At 47.0% G+C, this 16,911-nt stretch overlaps 1 protein-coding gene and 1 long non-coding RNA gene across 7 annotated transcripts in view; one reads left to right on the top strand and one right to left on the bottom strand.

The window, feature by feature from the left end:
- The window catches only part of LOC111923149 (endonuclease domain-containing 1 protein-like), a 158,905-nt gene that overhangs the window by 27,446 nt on the left and 114,548 nt on the right, over positions 1 to 16,911 (bottom strand). For 4 of the 5 annotated variants that reach the window (XM_086886411.1, XM_086886413.1, XM_086886412.1 and 1 more), the window contains one exon: positions 8,027 to 9,188. The exons of the other annotated variant lie outside the window; for it this stretch is intronic. The gene's annotated coding sequence lies outside the window, so the exon portion shown is untranslated. The remainder of the gene's footprint in view (positions 1 to 8,026; positions 9,189 to 16,911) is intronic. 5 annotated transcript variants of the gene reach the window in all.
- Positions 3,198 to 10,116, top strand: LOC111923151 (uncharacterized). 2 transcript variants are annotated; one of them, XR_015286050.1, is made up of 3 exons: positions 3,198 to 3,461; positions 3,614 to 4,111; positions 5,652 to 10,116. It is a non-coding gene; the product is annotated as an uncharacterized LOC111923151 (long non-coding RNA). The 2 variants fall into 2 exon arrangements; XR_002860945.2 differs by having other exon boundaries at positions 3,325 to 3,461; positions 5,506 to 10,116.

Genomic DNA, 16,911 nt, shown 5'->3' with positions numbered 1-16,911 from the left:
CGTTCCCTGATCCAGGCTGAGCAGGATCAAGCCTATCCCTTCATTCCTCCATGTTCAGCAGGAATAAAATTCAGTAGCTGTGATTTAATTGAGGTGACACCGTAAGTGCAAGGTGTCCAGGGTGGCCTTAACCACTGGTCCCCATCAAATCCAAAGGAGCTGCTGTCTGTGGGTCAGTGAAGCCACAGAGATGTGGAGGGGCACATTTAGGTAGCTTGATGCCAACTGCAGCACCCAAAGCCAAGCCCTGGGTCTGTAAATCCCCCAGCTCAGCTGTTATTTAATCCTGGAGGTGTCTTAGCTCTGCAATGCCCTGGGCACAAGGGGGATCCCAGCCAGGCAGAGGCTGTGTCCCAGGCAGCCCCAGGGAGCTTCCCCTGCCCCTTCCCTTGTGTCAAACCCTCCTGGATGTACAAACTCCTGTGGGGTCTCAGCAGAGGGGTTTAGTCCCTGGGTGCTCTCCAGGCCACCCACCTCAGGAACCAAGGACTGGGGTCCATTGGACACAAGACACGGTGATGGTGGGCTGAAATCCACCCTCCTCACTTGGGAAACACACTGAGCTCAGCTTCACTGCTCTGAGAATTCTTCCTCACTCCCGGGGCTCTCCTTTGAAATCCCTCCCATTTTCCAGCCCCTTTTTGCAGCATGGACCCTGAGCCTGGGCACAGCATCCCTGTGCCTTTCCCCACACGCTTTCCCTGCCCTGGTTTGGCATTTACTCACAGTAGCCTTTACCTCAGGTGCTGTTTGTGTCTCCCATTTGGGTGATTACTGACCCAAAACCTGTGTTTTAGGGATTTTCCAGTTCCTGAGTCCAGGTGCTCTGGCATTGGATCTCATCCCAGACCGTGCCAAGCTCAGGCTTACACAGCTGCAGGCAATTCATCTCACCAGTGATGAATTTCCCCCCCATTTTTGCCAGCAAACAGTTTCTTCTCCAATCCCAGTTCCTGCTGGGGCTGGATGAAGTACTTGGGAGCACAGATCCCAGCCCAAGTGGACGCTGCTGGGAGCAGACCTTTACCCACCCCAGTCACATTGGAGTTGTGCTGGGTTTAATGTGATGGTCACAGCCCTTTTATTACAGAAACACAGAATCACAGAGCGGTTTGGAGTGCAAGGGACCTTAAATATCATCTAGTTACAAGCCCCAGATCATTTAGGGCTAAGCTGAGCACCTTCTGGAAGCCTGAACAATCTGCAGACCACGTTCTCAGGTGTGAAATCCTGTAAAAATAAGCTGCACGAGCAGAACTTTCTGCGGTCCAGCCTCCACCAGGCACAAATTCCACAAACTTCTGCTTTCCCCTCGCCTCGATCAGCTCTGCCGTGACTCTGCATGTCTATTTTTTCTCCACTAGGTCGCAGCATTAACTTCTATTTTCCTCTCCTTATTAAATCAAAAAACTAGGGACTTTTTTTTTTTTTTTTTTTTTTCAGTAGGCAGCTCTGCCTTGTCACCCCTCCGTCCCCTCCTGGCTCCTGCCGGGGGCTGTGGTGACTCAGTGTGGGGTGGCTGGGGCGTCCCCTGGGGTCCCTGCAGAAGGGCCTCGGCTCCTATTTGCATCTGGGCTCGCCTTGCTCACATTCATTGTGAAATTAAAAGTGAAAAAATAAATATCAATCACTAATTACATCACCGGCATGAAGCCTGGAGGAAGGGGACAGTGTAGGACCCCCAACGCACTCATCTCTTCCCCAGACAGTTCTTTCCCCCGGTGGTGATGGTGAGGACTGAGAAGTTTTTCCGGCTGATTTACAGCTTCATCCTCATGAACTGGCACGTAGGGAGGTTTCCAGCATGGAAAACACGAGTGGTGTGTCCAGCTCCTTCCCCTGGCCCAGCCCTGCTGCCACCCCTTCCAAGGGCAGGATAGGATGCTCTGGATGTTCCCTCGGGCATGGGGCTGGGTCTAGCAGGAAATACGGAGCAGTTGCCCCTTCCAGGGCTTCCCATCTCCCCAGTTCAGAACCCTGGAGGTTCTGGTGTGGGGGGAGTTGTAAGCTGCTCTCTGGACCCCTCCACATGGACAGAAAGCCCCCAGCGTGGGAGATGGGGCTGGGTCCCATGGGAGATGCAGGTGCTGGTGACTCATGTCCCACAGGTGTGCCCACAAATGCTCTGGCTGCTGCGCTGGTTTTGGGGGAGCACAGGGGGTTTGAAGGAGGGTTTCTGTGCTTTCACTATGAGCAAATGGTGCCAGCAGCGGGGAAAAAAGTCCTGCACAGTCCTGAGGAGCTGCTGGCGAGCTAAGAACCGGCTATGAACACAGGAAAGGTGGGTGTAGAGACACAGCCAAGCTCCTCCCCACCGTGCTGGACTGTGACAAAAGGCACCAGTGGCAAAGTGGGACACGGGAGGCTCACATCCAGCTCTTGCTGGGAGACACTGCTGCCCTGGGACACAGACCACCTAAACTGTACCCCCCTTACTTAGGGGATTTAGGGCTTGGCCAGAACGTGGCTGATACCCTGGGTACAGTCCTGCTCAGAGTAGGAGGCTGGACTTAAGGTTAATATGTTCCTTGGCCCCAACATTTCTATGCAAGTTTGATTAAAAAAAAAAAAATAAAAAAAATTGCTTTTCCTGCTTCTGTATGTCCTCAAGCTGCTTTTGTGCTGTTTCTGCAGCCCTGAGCTCTCCAGCTTATGAAATACTGGTGTTTCCAACAGCAACAGTGATGCAGAGATCCAAAGGTGGAGGAAGCAGCAAGGAGGAGCAGAGGAATCCCCTGTGGCAGCAGGAAATGCCTGGACAGATGGGTGCCAGGTCCCCTTTGGAGCCATCTGGGCATTGTTCCACAGTGAATTATCATTTCTTCTTTTCCCAAATCCTTCTCAGCTCTCTCCTACTCAAACCCACACCCCAGGGGCCATCTGAGGTCTGATAGTGCTCATCTCCCCAGCTCCTGTCCCGAGTTTGGGGTAGATCCTTTGCAAACTCACCAGCCACCGGCCAATGCAGGCTCACAAATCCTCCCCTCGCTGCCCCACTGCTTCCCTGTGCCAAAGCCAAGTGCTGAGGCTGGAGAGTGTTTTCAGATGTGGGACAGTCACTCAAAACCTGCCTGGCCAGAGGATTCTGCAGCAGGAATAAAAGGTGGATGTGCTGGAAGCTCCAGCTTGGAGGGAGCCCAGGGCACGTGTTCTTGTGTGGATGGATCCGGCTGTGCCTGGGGCAGCTGAGAGCACACAGTGTTCAGCAGTGCTGTTCCCAAGGGCTCCAGGGGCTGGAACATCTCAAGAGAAGCACTGCAGCCTCACCCTCAGGGCTTTCCTGGCATTTGACCAAGTCCCACAAGTACAAGCTATTCCCAACACAAGAGGCACATGTTCGGTACCGCTGGCTTCCCTCAGCCCTCCCACTCCTGCCGTGGTCTCCTCTGCTTCCCCAAACACAATTCCTCCACAGCTGCCTCTGCTAAAGCAACAATGGACCCAAGCCCTGAGCACCTGAGGTAACCCCCAGTTTTTTCTATCCCAGATCCAGCTTCTTTGTGCTGCCCTTGCTCTGTGATGAGCTTCATGGGAGCTGCAGAGGGTAGGAGAGGTGACTCCACATTGCTCATGAGTACTTTGGCTTGAATTATGTCCTGTTCTTTTCTTCCAGACCTGTGGCTTTTTACCTGGAGTGACCTTCCCTGACTCGTTGTTTACCTTGAGAGAAAGGGAACATTTGCTGCCTAGTGGATCTCAGCTACAGCTTTCAGGCAGCGATGAAAACACTCGAAGCCTAAGAGCAACATTTGAATTTAAAAAATCATAATTACAGCGCCCAAGAGGCAGAAGTTGGACGAGAGCAATGAACAAAGCAGGGGGTTGGACGAAAACAAAGAAAGGCATGAGAAGAATCTGTGCTTTGAACAGAGAGTCCTGAATATCTTGCACTGGCTACTTCAAACTGGGCACCCAAAATTAATAGATTCTTTGACCTTTGCTTCTCTGTGCTCTGGTTCTTTGTTTGTAAAGCAGAAACTACAATAGAGCCTCACCAAAGGAAAAAAAAAATGTCATCAGAGCAACTGCTGTGGCCAAAGCACTCGGATGCTGCAGAGATGAGGATGAAGAAGGAAAAAAAAAACCCTAACCCTGAATGGCTTTTCAGCAAGTGAGTACCAGCATTGCGTGCACAGAACGGGGCAGTGTCCTCTGGAATAAAAAAATACCTCCAAAAGTGTAATTAAGGATGAACCACACACGCCCACAGGGGTTCTGTGGGCATCCTAAAGGCAGCCATCTCTTAACTTTTAAATGCCTTCTCAACCTTGCCACTTCTGGTGTTATTTTGATGGGTTTTACGCATAGGACTCTGCTATATTAGGAGCATGTCTACATATCTCACAAGTAACTGCCTGCAGAGGAAAGCCTGGTACAAACAAACAGAGCCTTGAGTCTGCTCCCTCTGGTCTGAGGAGCTGGATATTGTGCTTGGGCAATTCCAAGAAGAGGTAGAGAGAATGGATGGGGAGCACCCCTGGGGAGGAGGATTTGGGGTGTTGGTGGATGAGCAGCCCAACATGACCCAGCAATGGCTGATGGCAGCCCAGACACCTCCCCAGTCCCGTGCTGCATCACAAGTGTGGGCAGCAGGTCAGAGAGGGGATTGTGCCTCTCTGCTCCATTCAGGTGAGACCTCACCTGCAGAGTTTCCTCCAGCCCTGGGGCTCACAACACAGGAAAAACAAGGGATGTGTTAGTGTGAATCAGGAGGAGGCCACAAAGATGCTCCTAGGGATGTGGGCCTGCTGCTCTGGAGCCAGGCTGGGGGAAAAAAAAGGCTCCAGGAAAACCTGAGAGCCCCTTCCAGTGCTTAAAGGAGCTCCAAGAGAGCTGGAGAGGGACTTGGGACAATGGCATGGAGTGACAACACAAGTGGAAATGGCTTCCCACTTCCAGAGGGGAGGGTTAGGTGGGATATTGGGAAGGAAATCTTGTCTGTGAGGGTGGTGAGACACTGGCACAGGCTGCCCAGAGACGCTGTGGCTGCCCCATCCCTGTAAGTGTCCAGGGCCAGGTTGGACAGGGCTTGGAGCACCCTGGTCTAGTGGAAGGTGTTGGGAAGTTGAAACAAAGGGATTTTTTCAAGGTCCCTTCCAATCCAAACCACTCTGTGATTCTGTTCTGGTGATCATCACTGACCACATCATCACGTTACTTCACTGGACCTCACTGCTGGATCCCGTTGGATTTATTACACCGTGGTCTCTGCAATGGCTGCTCGTGCTGCTGTGCAGGATGCAAGAGGAAGGATAAAATCCACATGCCCTAATTCTGGAGTCTTGCTCCTTTAAACAGATGTGGGAGGGAGGGTTGGTAAATCCTTGGACAATTTTTCATCTTGCCTCAACTGGGCTGGGCTTCGGGCTCAGTCTGTTGTCTGGTCCCCTGTCATAGCTGCTGTTGTAATGATTCATCCATCTGGTTTTCTGGGAAAAGAAAATGAGCTAGGGGAATGGTTTTTGGTTGATTTTTTTTTTTTTGGCTGTATCTTTCCTGAAACAGTTACAACTTTGCACCCACTGGAGTTGACGGGGGGAGGAGGAGTCTTACGCATCACTTTTTGCTTGCTGGAGCAGAGACAGAAGTGCTGAGAATCCCATTCCTCAAAGTCAGACTGTGACGGTTTTGTCCTGATTTGTGTTTCCAAGGAGCAAAAAGGATCCAACAAAACCCAGCAGAAGACTCAGGCTGTCTTCAGCGGGTGCACTGGACAAAACCTCGTGCTGATCACTCCAGGGACACCCGCTCCCTCCTTCTGCTGGCTCTTCACCTGCCTGAGCTCTCCAGAAATGATGTGGGAGGAGCTGCAGGGAGGCAGCTTGGACATAAATCCAGGTGGAAAACAAGGACACTGAAGGTCTTCTCACTGGATTGAAACAGTTACTCTCATGAGTGGTATAATTTATCATAAATCAGATAAATACGGGGGAGAAAAAAATCCAAGTAGTTCATGTGAACTACTGTGAATCAGTGAGGGTGGGCAATGTTCAGTCCCAAAGTGCAACAAGAAGCCACAGTGGACTTCTTCCTTGTTGGTTTGCACAGTAAGGATGAGACAACGTGCCCATCCAACTGGGAACACCAAGGCAACCTACTTCTTGGTTAAGGAAAGTGGCACTGTAAAGTCCCTTTCTCAGCAGCCCTTAAAAACTCTGTTATAACCAGCCAGCTCCTCCTCGCTCCAGGAATGCATCTTCCTTGGTCCAAGCTTGGATAGAGGTTAGGCTGGGAAAGCATCAGCCTGCCTGGGAGCAATCACTCTGTTCAGACACATGTTAATGAATTTCCATCAAAGGGGTCAGGTATCAAAGTTCTTTTCTATGCTGCTGGAGCAAACCTTCCTGTGACAAATTCCTGCCCTTATTCCAGCTCCGTATCTGTTACAAGCGACTCCTGTGAGAACCAGATCCTCCTTGAACCCACCAGCACAGGAACTACCCTCCTTGCTGGTCCAGCATCCTTCCTCTCCTGCCCCCCACCCTTTTTTTAGGTCTCCTTCTCCTCACCAGCCTTTCCTTGCGCTTGCCCGTTCCATGATTTCATCCGAGGTGGGTGGTGAGCTCGCTCTCCCCCGCGCAGCCTCTTCCCAGCGGCTCCCGGGATCCCTGCCAGCTCCTCTCCACCCACGGCCTCTCCCGACGAGCCCAACCGCGCGGCTCTGCCCGCGCCAAGGCAGCATCTCACATCTGCTGGGCTGGCTCGGCCAGGGGCAGGGGAGCCAAGGAGCACCTCAGTGATCCCCCTGCACCAGTGCCTTCCAGGGGCTGGCATCTCCACCCCTGCATCCCACAGGACCCCCGGCTTCCCGCCCAGGTCATGGTGATGGGTCACTGAAGTGACTCTTGAACGTTTGAATGCTGCAAACCCAAATTTGAGTTTAGAAAACAGTTTTGCGAGTTGAAAACCAAATGAAAACTGCCTTTTTAACCCTTTTTTCCTGAGTTGCTCCTACACATAAAACCTCTGTGTGGATTTAAGCATTCCCAGCCTGGCTAATGCAGGAGCACCAGGCAGTGAAGTCAGCCGGTCCTATGGCTTCAGAGATTATGGAGCTGAAGATGGCAAAGCAGATTTGAATCAGATTTTGACTTTGTTAAGCCAAAGTGTTAAAATTGAAAACAGAGCACAGGACAGCTTTTCAAACCTCTCAGGTTATTCCCTCCGCTCTTCTGCCATGATTTAAAAAAATTAATCTTTTCACTATTGCTCCCAATGCCATTTCTGTGAGTCCATAAAACCACTTTCTTCTTGTCAGAGAATTCCGACGCCGGTGATTTATAGGCTTTGCTTGGAACACAGCACATAAGTACTTCACTTTTTCATTCGCTCTTTCTAAACGTTTTTAACGATCTGCTTCCTCAGATCTGTTTACATTTGGGACATTAAAAGCTAAGCAACAACTCCATTATGAGAAAGAACACCATAAAAATTCCACCATTGCCAGGAAACATCTCAATACAGTGACAAACGTAGCCACTCTCTCGTCCTGCTGCTCATCCGTAGGAAGACTGGTTTATAAATTATTCATGAGTGCCTTAAAATTTCCAAGCTAATCTCAACTAAAAAGTGGGGTTTTTTACACCATTGTTTCGCTCCAAAGTTCTCCAACTGGAATTTCGATTTGCATAGTGAAATCTTTAAATTTACTTGCACTGAATTTCTCTTTCCTTCAAGTTGTGATTTCAGTTCTCACACTGGAAACACAGTGGAGAGTCTTTACTTATTTGGAAGCCTGGAAATCCGTGATAATCCCCATGAATTTCCTGAGAAATTTAGGTTTTCCCAGAGGTGGTTTTTGAGCAGGTTTGGATTTGTAAGGATTTTGGCACCTTTCAGCAGGCAATCCCGTCACCCCATGGCATTTTTAGTAAGGATGAAGTATATAGGGGACTATCAAGCCATTCTCTTCCCAGTCTGTTTCACAGTAAGAACAGGCAAGATTCAAAATTAAATCATGGCAAAATCTAACAGAGAAAATCACTTTGGGGTCCTCTGGAGGCTACTAACAGAGCAGCTCACTCACCTGTGCTCGTGGATTTTACAGCTTTCAGTCTGTTCTGGGATTTAATCCGCACGGTGGCATTGGAGTATCTTCCACGTAAAATCATCAATTATAAATAAATCCCACTGTGTTTTTATGCAATAATGTTACAGAAGAACAGACAATCATGATATTTGAAGCAATGAAGTTAAGAGCTGATGTCCATGGTCTGCCATGCATTGCTCAGCAAACTGTTGCCACAGCCGGCTCCTCCACACAGCGCTGATGCCCCTTCCCAGCCACTTCATCCCAGACTGTGCTGCTCCAAATGAGGGTCAGTGTGTGGTTCTCCAGGCAGGAATCCAGCCAGAGATATGCAGGGCTTGACACACTGATTGCTTTGGGAGAGTAGAGACCGAAGAAAACTTTCCTCTGCAGCAATATGTGAATAATTCTTCCCTGTGAGGGTGGGCAGGCCCTGGCACAGGGTGCCCAGAGAAGCTGTGGCTGCCCCTGGATCCCTGGAAGTGTCCAAGGCCAGGCTGGATGGGGATTGGAGCAATCTGGGATAGTGGAAGGTGTCCTTGCCCATGGCAGGGGTGGCACTGGATGGTCTTTAAGGTCCCTTCCAACCCAAACCAATCTGTGACTCTGTATTTCATTAGCACCAAAACACTGAAGTCAAATCTTTGTGATCCCAAGGCGCATCTCATCTTTTTGAGCCAAGGGGGCATTAAAAACCTTCTTTGACATGGAGTAAATTATTTTACTGACTTGCCCCCAGGACTGAAGACAGATCATCTGCTCCCATGGCAGGTTCTCCATAGAGGAATCCTCTGGGGGAGACAGACATGATGCTGAGAAGGCAGCACAGACAGAAACTGCATATGAGGGGACCAAAATACCCAGCAATCCAGGCAGCAGAGCAGACAGCCACACATCCCTCCATGGACCATTCTTGGAAACTTGCTGGAAATCCAGTAGAGTGAGAATGACATCAGGAAAAACATTTTTTGCCTCCTATTTCAAGGAGCTGAGTGGGAACATCTTCTGACCCAGAGTCTGTAACCATTACACTGATCAGTACACACTGAACATCCTCTTGTCTGCCCAACAGCAGAGATGGGAGCACGCAGCTGGTCCAGCTTTTCTGCTTGGAGCCCCAAAGTTCTGGATGTTTCCAGAGGAGATGCACCTGCAGCACCTAGAGAAAAGAACCCAGCAGTTTGATGGACCAGAAAACAGGAGAGCAGAACTGTTTTAATGATACCTGAAAAGTGACAACCTCTTGCTGTAGGCAGCTTAACCCAGGTTGCTTCACTGGAGTTTGCTTCACTGCCCTCACTGGATCTGATTCACCAGATAGTTAGAAATTCTAACACTATTTTCATTGGGATTACCCAAACAAGGAGGAATTTGCTCTGCTGGCACCTTTACACTGCTGTGAGCTCTAACAGCCTGTTTTACTGCACAGCAAAGCTCTGCCAACACAAGCCTCTGCTCTTCATACTTAGCAAAGGTCCCAGCAGGACTCGACCAGCCCACAGCAAAAGCTACAATACCCGAATTTATCCTCCTCGTACCTCTGCTGCCCATTCTGCACTGGAAATGTGTGCTAAGGACACAGCAGATCCCACACAAACAAGTTATTTTTGGTTAAGAAGTCTCAAACTGGCTTGAAGAAATCAGGGAGCATCTTGTAGAATATCACAATTTTGTCTCATTTACTGTTCCACTCTTTCATAACCATCTTGTGCCTGGATGTTTCATCAATTAATGTTGAATATTATATCAATTTTAATGAAAATTATAGTTCTGAACCTCAATTTATTTGCTGAGAAAACAAAGCAGTTTGTCACTACCACCCCCAAGCCCCTACTCAACGTGACCAGGTTATTTCCCCCCCAGATTCCAAATATACAATGGATTTCACAGAACATCCTTATGTAGAAGCCTGACATTTTGAGGCTGTGATGCAAGGTCACAAAAATTTCAGACAAATTAATTGCAACAATTGAAATTTAGGCTTGATGTAGCAGAATGAAGTGGTTTCAGGACTCATTAATGAAAAAATGTGTACACTGTCAGACATTTCCGAAATATTTTTGCATTAAAAATTTCCCAATAGACATCATCTTTCTCTCCCTCTTATCCTACCATCCAGCACATTTTACATTAATCCAGAAGTGAGAGGGTTTTTTGGGAGAAGCAGTTGATTTCCAATGCTGCTTTTGGCTTAGTCCAAGTGTTGATTTCATTTTAAAATCATTCCAGAACACCGGCAACGGGACAAACTTTTCTGGCCATGGAAACAATCCCCCTGCACGTTGCATTTTGTGATTGCTGCAGGGTCTGTCAACAGGAGGACAGAGCAGACTTGCAAACAAATAGTTTAAGCTATCCACTGTGGTACCTGACTGGCGTTTTGAGACTTGTGTAGGTTTTGTAGGGACCATTTTGCACCCAAATCTGAGTTGAGAGCAAACAGGATAAATTAAAAATAAAAAACCTAAAAACTTCTCATTACATATGCCTTCCTCTTCCTCAGATATATTTTAAACTGAAATGCTTTTGTATCCATCATCACTTTTCTTCCTTTTTTCATCCTTTCTTTCACTGTTGCTGTAAAGAAGATCCACCATGAGCAGGACCAGCAGCAGTGCTCACGTCTGAAAACACTTCCACGAGATCCAAGCACTTGGCAGCTCCATTTTTCTGACTATATGGTACAAAGAACCTCTTGCCTTTCAAGAGAAAGAATGAAAACGTTATTAACCTTCTTCACCTCTTTCTGCACCACTCTGTAACTGGTTTGAACCTTAAGACTGGCTCTTGTGTTAACAAGTTTCCTTGAAGTCAGACGTTTTGATCCTACATGCACAGCACAAGCAGCAGATCCAAACAGATCCATCTGCTCCTTCAGGGACTTCCCACAAGAAATCATTTAAGCAGCTGTCTGCATGGGAGCTTCTTAGGCAGTGGATGTACTTAAAAACACGGTGATTACTTGCAAGTCACGCTTCCAACACCACTTAATTCTGCACAGCTTTTAACCTCCACAAGAACATCTGTCAAACCCCCTAAAACATGCAGTGCTCTGCATCGTACTGCAAACCCCCCATGCTGCTAGCCAGTCTACATTTTCCATATTTCAGTAATTTGTTTCATTAATTTAAGGGCTTAACCTACCGTCTTCTGTACTAAACACAACCACTTTTTTTTTTGGTACTAAAACTCACCACTTCTCAAAGCTCTATGAAAAATGAGACAAGAGCATGAAGGTGGATTTTGTGAATGGATGGAAGCAAGAGACTTGAGAGAAGTCACAAAACTCCTTTCTGGTTTGTGATTATCTTAATTAGAAATAAATTCCAACCCCCTCCCACTACCCAGGCTGTTCCAAGCCTTGCTCAACCTGGCCCTGGACACTTCCAGGGATCCAGGGGCAGCCACAGCTTCTGTGGGCACCCTGTGCCAGGGCCTGCCCACCCTCACAGGGAAAAATTTCCTCCTGATGTCTAATGTAACCCTGCTCTGTGTTTGAAGCCGTTCCCCCTTTCCTGTCACTCCATCCCCTCGCCAAAATTCCTTCCCTGGCTTTCAATATACTTTCAGTATATTTTCATGTACATAAAAAAAATAGGAGGGGATAAAAGGAAGGTAGATTTACTTCCAACAACCAGCCACAACCTTAGAAATTCCTCTGAATATTCAAAAGTTTCACTTGTTCACAAAAAAACTCTTTTTTAGTTACCCTACATGGAATAGTGGGAAAAGCAGTACATTGCTGAACTCACCAGGACATCCAGGAAAACATCCCCTGCTACAGGGATGCCTTGCTGCAGGCTGGTGTCTGACTCTTGCTGTAGGTTGGTTTGTTTTATTAACTGCCAAAAAGCTGGATGTAGAATGACCAGCTGATTGCAGGATGGTTTTCAGAGATTGTCTTCATGGTTAATGAGATCCTGCTGAAGTGGGGACAGGACCCACCTCTGACTCTGCCTCCAGCCAGCTGTGTCTCTGAAGAGCTGAAATTTCAGAGAAATTCTTACATATTACACACCCTTGGAGAGGTGACTCAGGCTGTTTATGGTTTACTCTGTAATGAGTGTACAAGAGGAGACTGCAAGAAGGTCTCAGGCTGGCAGGGAAAACCTCCATGAGATCTTGCTTTCAGCACGTCCAGAGGACAGGAGCTGCAGATTGGAAGGTTTCCTGCTGCTCCTAATTTCCTCATACCTCACAGACAGATCATTAAACCAACAGGGTGGGGTTCTTCTTCTTTGATCCAAAGTCCACACTGGTTATTCTCACTGGGAAAACCATCTCCCTTCATCTTCCCTCTCAGCACTGCAAGGCTTTCCAAACCATTCCAAGGATTGTCTTCACACAGAGGACCTAAACCAAGACCTTGGGTTATACATTTTACAATTCTCCGCCTCTCAGTTTAAACTTGTAGCATTTCTGAATTCAGCAACTCCATTCACTAAAATAACACACTTCCCTAATTTCATACCATTAAAGCTTCTCTCTGGAGCCTCTTGTGTAAAAATTCACGAGGTGTAATTCCCCAATCACTATAACCGATTTCAAATGGTGCTAGAAATTATTATTGACTCTGAACACCAAAAGAAATCAGTCATCCTCTAAAGGGGTTACGGAGATCTGCAAGGATGAAGAGTTATGTGCTGGACAGCATTTCACATTGGAGAAATTCCAAATACTTGATATAATTCTTATTAAAGCACTGGTGAGAAAACAAAGGTTTAGACAGTGAAAATTTTCAAAATCAACCATTAGGTACACACATTTTTTAATACAATAAAATACTTCAAAAAATATTATCTTGAAACACTTCTGAAGATTTCAGCAGACCTGGACAATGTGACCAACCACCTGTGGGCTAATTCTCAGCTGCTGGCCATTTCTATGAGCACATCCAGCCACCAACCTGCACGCTGGCAAGTCTTGCCACACGAAATAGATAACACATTCTGATCTGCCTAACACACCACAACAAAAAGCTGAACATGCAGGAAGGGTGCAAACAGCATCCAGAACTCCCAGTGCTTCAGTGCAGAATTACCTGTTTCAAATTCGATTATCTGTCTCGTATGATTCACGTACAAAGTATTTACAAGTGTGATGAGGTGGTAAGAAAAACCACTGAAAACAGGTTTTGAGTTATAAATTAAGAGCACATGTAGATCCCTTCCTTACTCCTCACCATGTTGTATGAACTAGTTGTAGTAGTAGTTTTTACTAGTTGTGGCATTAAAAGCAGCATCTTCTATACTGAGTTACAGTTCTGTGTTTTACTTTTTTGCTTTGTTTCTGTCTCAAAACCTTCATGGGTTCTCAAGTTGTTCCTCACCACTTACAAATATTATAAACATGATGACAGCAGAATTTCTGCCTTTGAAATCTTTGCATTGCTCTCCCAGAGGTCACCTGGGTCACAGACCCCCAGAGTCCCACTGAGGGACTTTGTTTGGTGGTGGAGGTTAATTGGAATGGCAGAACCACACAAGGAGAATCTTGACTTTCTCTTCTTTTCCTCTGAGGCTCCCGAGGGTCCGTTTCCCTGATGAAGGCAGGCATTCTTCCTCCAAGAACACTGATTTCAAATGGTGCTAGACAATGAATAGTTAAATCTAAACCACCATATGAAACCAGCTTCCTGAGGGAGCTTGAGTCTAGCTGGGAGGATATTCCTGTAACAATAAATTGGAAATGCCACAGAAGAATACCTAGCCACGTCGGGTTTTTATTTTTCCTGTTAAACAGTTGATGCTTTTTTCTTATTCTTACCCTTGATTTTGGTTTGAGTCACTCAAATGCTCGCTTCTGTTTTCTATTACAATGCTACCAACAGCAAGAGAATTGCTTGCAGCAGTGTCACTCAGAGGAATTTTGTTAGTCAAGCCTGAACAACATGTACAAGGCTTTAACAAGGAATGAAGGACCTTCATCCTGCTTGTGCTGCTGCCTTTTATTAACACATTCTGTCTGCTGAGCTCTGCCCACAGCATGACTACACCCAGACAAACCAGCAAGGGCAGCACTGCTGCAAAACTCCCTCTTGTGACAGCAAAACATGTAAGATGTTACCAAATCTTCAACAGCACAAAGACCAGTGTGTGACAGAAGCTGCACATCGGTGCCTAAAGGTTGAATATTCATCCCAAAGGTTATGCAGGGAGCCTGGAAACCTGCCCACCTGTCAGCCAGCTCTGGCTGGGGTGGGATTTGCAAATTAGGGGAAAAGTGTGTCTCCAAACCTCATGTTAAGGACTGAGTTGATTATGGGCTAGTCAGACCTGGCACTTAGCACCTGGAGCCAGCACAGCTTCTAAGAAGTCTGACAGAGGGTTCTTTCCTGGAAATCTGCTACTGAAGTGTGTTCTAGACAATTTATCCCCTTTCAAACTGATTTTTTTTTTTTTAATAACCTCTCTGCAGCTCCTCATCTCAGCTGGCAGAACAAACATCAGACCCAGAGCACATCTGCAGAGCGGTGTCAAGCAAGTCTTGAGTGTTTGCACAGCCCCGCTCCCAGTGACACGTCCTGGGAAGCACTCAGGTACACCACAGCCTCTCAGAAAGGAACAAATCACCACGGGCAGCGGCACAGAAGGCACCACAAAGTGTCTGCATGGCAGAGGGAGGCACAGACACAGCGTGCCCCATCTGCTGCAGAACAACAGTTTCAAGGAAAACAACCCATCGGAGCAGGCTGGGCCTCCGCAAGCAGGCAGTTCCTGCAGTTACTGGAAGAGCTGTCACCACGCCAGGCCACATCAGCACTGGATTTATTGTGCAGCTTTTCTGTCCAGAAAGTGCCTGTGTGGAGCAGAGCAGGCAGGAAGCAGCAGGACAGAGCTGTGCCCGTGTCCCCGGGCTCTGCCCGGAGCATGCAGCTTCCTGGGAATCTTCCACACTCTCAAAACACTAATGGGTAAAATAAAGCTGCTTTAAAGCGCAGGCAGAACCAAACTCTTTTTCCTTCAGCCATGCAGAACTCTGGAATTTTGCCTTGCTGCAGTGTTTTCAAGAAGAATGTAGCATTTTTTCCCTCCTGCAGTATATTACACCTGGATGTGCTCGGTACCTGCCTCTGGAAGCCCAGTGAAAGCTGATTTTAACTGACCAGAACTACAGAACCACTGAGGTTGGAGAAGACCTCTGAGATTATTGTGTCCAACCTTTGGCTTAATACCACCATGCTCACTAAACCATACCATGAAGTGCCAGGTCCACTTGTTTTTTGAACACTTCCAGGGATGGTGACTCCATCACTGCCCTCAGCCTGTTTCAATGGCTAACGACTCTTTCAGTGGAGAAATTTTTCCTGATATCCAACCTGAACCTCTGCTGGTGAAGCTTGAGGCTGTTTGCCATCATCCTGTCACTTGTTACCTGGCAGAAGAGGCTGATTCCACCTCACCACAGCATTCCCTCAGATAAATGTTGGTCTTCAGGTAAATAAAGTCTTCCCTGAGTCTCCTCTTCAACCCTCAGCCAGTCCTCGTTGAATTGACATTCCAGACCCCAAACCACCATCCAGGATGAACCCATCTGTCGAGTCCTGAGGACAGGCAGCTCTCAATCTCCTTCTCTTCAGGGAGCAGAAAACCATGTGAAAAAAATAATTATACCTGTTCCTCAAGTTTCATCACCTGCTGACATGCAGATCTCTTTTCGTTTACCCCAAGGACAACAAACCCAACCAGCTCAGACTAGGAATCCAACTCCTGAAGAGGGAAATAAAGCCAGTGTGGACAGTTCTCACAGAGGGTATCTGTCAGCAGCACAGCTAACAAAATCCTCTCCAAGAAAATCTTCATGAAAAAAACCCAAGAAACATGAGATCCATCTGTGAAACAAGGAAAAGCAGGGGCACTTCCCAACTGTCTCCCCTGGACAAGGCTAATTCCTGCTGCAGCATCTTTTCCATGCAGTTGTATCCATGACATCCACGGATTTGGAGCTGAAGTCCGGCTCTGCCTGGCTCTGCCTTTACCACCAGCCTTAGGGTGGTTGCAGACCACAGCTTCTCCATGTGGCTGTCCAGACAGCAAATCCTGCTATTTAATATCATTTGCACTTTTGAAGAAAGCATCTTTCAAAACTTGTAATAACTCTGTGTGTTTCTAGAACAGGCTAACGAGAAACACGCTTGCACCAGGGCTGTAAACTGTCATTTCTAAATTGGAAAACCAAATGAACTGCAGATAGAGAGCTATTGTGCTGCTCCAAGATGCCTCCTTCTAATTAGGTGCTGGAAGTTTTAAAACAGTTTCAAATCTTGGACTCCTCCATCCTTCCCAGATTTAATGATCAGAAGAGCTGAGGGGAATTTCCTCGTTGAACTGGGAAGAAGAAAAACAGAGAAGTTAATGTCTTCACATTTACAAGTAAGAACTTGGGAAACAGGAAAGAACAAACCCAGAGTTCAATGACTTAGATAAAAACTGTAGATGGAAGAGCATCTTGCTACATTTAGGTTTCTGCAGTTACAAATTAAGTGCTCTGTAATCCTCCAGAGAAAATTATAGGAATGACATGTCATTGACTTTAAGCTCTAATCTTACAAGCTTCATAATTCATGTTTTTATTTGACATTGATGGGATCACTTGAATGAGTAAAGTTTTGTCTGCAATTAAAGAACTGCAAGAATGAAGTTTACTAAAGCTTTATTTTGCTGTTGAATCATTTTAGTGATTTACAGGTGGTTTAACCGCATTTAAATGCTTACTAGGGAACCCTCTCTCTTCCAGTGATGAATTCCTGCAGAATTCCTACACTTGCAATGACATGAGAACTGTCTGTGACTCCAAGTGACAACTGTGGGCACTTTATCCCATTAATCAGGGATAATCAGACACAACATGCACTGGGTGCAACTTGGAAAGACTTCCATGGT

The sequence above is a fragment of the Cyanistes caeruleus genome, chromosome 4 (genome assembly GCF_971803275.1).
Source record: "Cyanistes caeruleus chromosome 4, bCyaCae1.hap1.1, whole genome shotgun sequence".
NCBI classification, from domain to species: domain Eukaryota; kingdom Metazoa; phylum Chordata; class Aves; order Passeriformes; family Paridae; genus Cyanistes; species Cyanistes caeruleus.
This window is presented reverse-complemented; position numbering and strand designations above follow the sequence as displayed.